This window comes from Malania oleifera, chromosome 11 (assembly GCF_029873635.1).
Source record: "Malania oleifera isolate guangnan ecotype guangnan chromosome 11, ASM2987363v1, whole genome shotgun sequence".
In the NCBI taxonomy this organism is placed as follows: domain Eukaryota; kingdom Viridiplantae; phylum Streptophyta; class Magnoliopsida; order Santalales; family Ximeniaceae; genus Malania; species Malania oleifera.
Window position 1 is genome coordinate 16,740,529 of NC_080427.1, and position 4,852 is coordinate 16,745,380.

The window sequence follows — 4,852 nt, forward strand, 5'->3', positions numbered from 1 at the left end:
TATGTCCAAACAAGCAGTATTAGACAACAAAAATATATGTGACTTATAAAAATGATGTGGCAAGGGAATTAATATCACAACCTGTGATATTAATCAGTAGTACTCAATCATGACCTATATGATATAACAATATTTCTCAACAGTATCAACAGTAGTACTCAACCAACTATCAAGTTTCATCAAGTAATACTGTTAGCTAAGCAAAACCAAAATTAAAATTCAAATAAGATTTAAAGTTTTGAAGATATCCATCCAATACAACTAAATATGTGTCAAGCACATCAGTGATAGCCAAAAGCATACATCATGCATCAGTAGCAGTCAAAAACATACATAAGTCAGAGTCAGCATCAACACCAATACAATATTTCTTTCTCCCCTTTCGCAGTCATAAAAAAAAAAGGGGGGGGGGTCTCTATTGGTTGCGACGTAGATGGTCAAGGATTGCTGCTAGACATAAGTCTAAGGAGTCAAACCGAGCACGATTTTCCTATTCCATTGCATCCATATGTGATGTAAGGCCTAACTCAAACCAATCAAGGTGCTCCATGATGGGATCAACTGGTGGTGCCTCTGGAGTATCTATCTAAACGTCAGAGAAGTGTTGTTCCCTGATTGCAGCTTCCTCTTCCATTGCTACTTCCATATCGTCTTCCGGCCCGCCAACCAGTTCTTTAGGTTTCCTCCAAATCATGTCCTGATCATCCCGCACAAAGTGCATATGGTGAAGGGTGGCCTCGGTATACATGTCATTTGGTGTAGGTGGTGTACTCGGTATACTAGTTCTTAAAATGTTGAAGTGTAAAAATAATTTTTTGAGCAAGTGAGTGAATCACAAACAACCTTTGCAGCGTTTTAAGTTTTCTTCCATATGCTGGATGATAACATTTGGCAGATAAATTCCCCGTCCATGCCATAAGCAGTACATGGCAAAAATATCACCGAAAGTCACCCAATCTTGCCCATCTTGTCTTGGCGAGATGTTATGAGTGATCATATGATGCAAAACTCGAAATTCAACAGTTAATTCCTTTGATCTAGGTTTGGAAATTGCCGAAATGTTAGGGTCACCCATTACTAATTGTAGTGCCTTGTGGGAGTTGAACCAATCATAATCTGTAGGCCACATGGCCTTGGGAAGACTCCAAATAGGGTAACTTTGGCAAGATAGCACGTCCGAGAATGTTCTTTCATTTAGCAAAATCATTTTTCCTCTAACAGTGGAGGAGGCCTCACATCCTCGTGACAAAGACACAAAATTAGTGTAAAATTACTTAACTAAATTGATATACACAGATGCATGAAAAGTGAGCAAGGTTTCCCATCCTACAACTCTTATTTTATCTAGAAGAGTGGAGAAATTGTCTTTAAGAAACTTAATCGGAACAATCTTACCAAAGACAATGCTCCACTTAGATATGTCAGTGTTGAAGCGAATCTCAGCTTTTGGAGAGACAAACCAAGCTTTTTCATCTTCTGAAGCCCTTTGGACATGTTCAGATTAAGGGTTTCGTGAGAAGCTCTTGGGAAGATCATATTTTCGTGGTATAAAAGTGGTTTTTTTTTTATCATGGTGCCATTGAGGTCGGTTAGAGTTTGGAGGATGATGGGATGAGGAGATTTGGGCTCAAATGGATGAGAATAGGGAAGAACAAAGAGGGCTCTTGAGTTAGGGCTTGAAATGGATGAGTTATGGGCACTAGATTTTAATTTTTCCTAATAGGACTTGTTGATGAGTGACTCTTGTTTGTCGACGAGTGTCTTGTCTACGAGTCCCCTACACTCATCGACAATTGCTAGGAGAACTGTAAAATGATTTCCTTATTAATGCAATGAAGATACTTAATTTAGTGGGAAATTTCCAAGATAGAACCCTTGGAGTACACATACCTAATTCATGCCCAATTCTGCTAAAATTCTCTTCATTTAGGGTTTTTGTCATAATATCTGCTAATTGAATCTTAGTGTTAACGTAAAATAACTCAATGTCCCCTTTTTACACTTGGTCTTGAATGAAATGGTGTCGTATTTCAATATGTTTTATCCTAGAGTGCAGGCATGGGTTTTTCGAGATATTTATGGTACTGGTGTTATCACAATGGATTGGAGTGCCTTTTACTAAAATCTTGAAGTCCTCGAGTTACTGTTCAATATACAAGGCTTGAGCACAACAACTACCTGCTGGTATATTTTCAGCCTCGGTGGTTGAGAGAGCAATTGAGGTTTGTTTCTTGCAAAACCATGATACAAGAGAGTGTCCTCGAAAGTGACACGTCCAACTAGTACTTTTCCTATAGGTTTTGCATCCCCCATAGTCAGTATCTGAGTAGCAGGTAAAGTCAAATGGAGCGTTCTTAGGATAAAAGAGCCCTAAGTCATATGTTCCTGCTAGATACTTGAAAATCTTCTTGACGACATTTAAGTGAGATTCCTTGGGACATGATTGGAACCTAGCACATAGGCATACACTGAAGATGATGTTCGGCCTATTGGAGGTCAGATAAATAAAACTGCCAAACATTCCTCTATACAGTTTTTGGTCAACATTTTTTGTCGTTTTCATCACTATCAAGCTTTGTTGTTATGCTTATTGGAATTAATTTTTTTTTTTTCCCATTTCTAAACCAAACTTTTTGAGCATGTCCTTTACGTATTTGGCTTGATTGATGAATATTTCATTTTTCATCTGTTTTATTTGCAAGCTAAGGAAGAAAGTCAATTCTCCCATCATACTCATCTCAAATATCTCTTGCATAGATCGGGCAAACTCTTTACACATGTTTTCATTTGTAGCACAAAAAATGATATCATCTACATAGATTTGCACGATAAGCATATCACTTCCTTTATGTTTTAAGAACAGGGTAGTATCAAATTGTCCTCTTATGAAACCATCTTCCAAGAGAAACTTACTTAATCATTCATACCATGCTTTTGGTGCTTGATTAAGTCCATAAAGAGCTTGTGAGAGTTTAAATACGTATTCAGGATGTACATGACTCTCAAATCCTGGGGGTTGTAGACTTCTTCATTGATATATCCATTTAGAAACGCACTCTTAACATCCATTTGAAATAATTTGAAGTCTTTGAAATAAGAAAATACAAGTAGCATCCTAATGGCCTCAAGTCTTGCTATAGGGGAAAAAGTTTCATCATAATCAATACCTTCTTGTTGGTTATACCCTTGTGCAACTAGTCTTGCTTTGTTTCTCACAATGTTACCATCTTCATCTTTCTTATTCCTGAACACCCATTTTGTGCCTATGATCGATGTATTCTTGGGTTTAGGAACCAACTCACATACTTTGTTTTCTTTCGAATTGGTCAAGTTCTTCATGCATGGCAATGATCCAATTTTCATCATTTTCAACCTCCTCAAAATTTTTAGGTTCAATTTGGGACACGAAGGCTATATGATTGCATCCACTTCTCAAGTGTGATCTAGTTGGATGATTTCTGACAAATTTCAAACTCCTTTGGATGGATTTCCTATGATGAGATCAGTTGGATGATTTCTGACAAATTTCAAAGCTTTGGGGAGTTCTTGCTCTATTTCTTTAGGTTTCACAGATTCTTCCCAAGGTTGTGACTTTTGATGATCAGTTTTGATTTCTTAGGAACTTTCATCTTGTTCATTATTTACCTTAAGTTGCTCAAGTTCCTTTTCAATTCTAATGGTAGTCACTTGATTATCTTCTCCTAAGTCAATTGTTGCTTGGGGTGCAAACGGGTTTGATTCATCAAAAACAACGTGTGTTGACTCTTGACTAGTTTGGGTTTTTTATTGAATACTCTATAAGCTTTATTGTTCATTGCATACCCTAAGAAGATCCCTTCATATGATTTTGGGTCAAACTTTGCTAGATGGTCTCTATCATTTAGAATAAAGCATTTGTAACCAAAGACCTTGAAGTGGGAAATGTTGGCTTTCCTACCCTTCCAAATTTCGTAGGAGGTTTTTCCTATCTTAGATCTAATGACTACATGATTACTAACATAACATGCGGTACTAACAGCTTCAGCCCAAAATTTTTGGAAGACTATGTTCATTGAGCATTGTTCTAGCCATTTCCTAGAGTGTTTGGTTCTTTTTTTCAACTACTCCGTTTTGTTGTGGAGTTTTTGATGCGGAGAAGTTATATGAATAACCATTTTCGTTGCAAAAATCTTCTAATTCTTTGTTTCTAAATTCTTTTCCCCTATCACTCCTAATGTGTACAATGGCATTCCTTTTTCATTTTGAACTTTTCGACAAAAATGAAAGAAGGAATTGCAAGTATTGCTTTTGTTTGTAAGAAAGATAACCCAAGAAAATCTAGAAAAATCATCAACAATTACAAAAACATACAATTTTCCACCAATGCTTGCAATATCATTTGGCCCAAATAAATCAAGATGTATTAACCCTTGTGGTCTAGATGTGGAAATCATTTTCTTGGTTTTGAATGGTGATTTAATTTGTTTTCCATATTGACATGCATCACACACTTTGTCTTTGACATAGTTGTCCTTTGGTAGCCCATTTATGTTGACTTTTTGAGCCCGATCCATGGTTTTGATTATGACAAACTGCATATTACTAATGTGCGTACCTACTACTTGGCAAGGTCGTTAATTCAGTACACACACATGAGAAAGGATTGTTGGAAGCCTAAAAGACTTAAAGATCATACTCCTAGCGTACTCCATGGAGAATCCAAAGAGCAGAAGAAAGAAGAATAAGAAGATTCTTATTGTAAATGCATATATGTTTTAAATTTGGTCTGTAATAAGCTATATTGGTCTATAATAATCTTTACATGTCATGCATGTAGGTAATTGTAAGCTTAACAAGACTATAGTTTGACCAT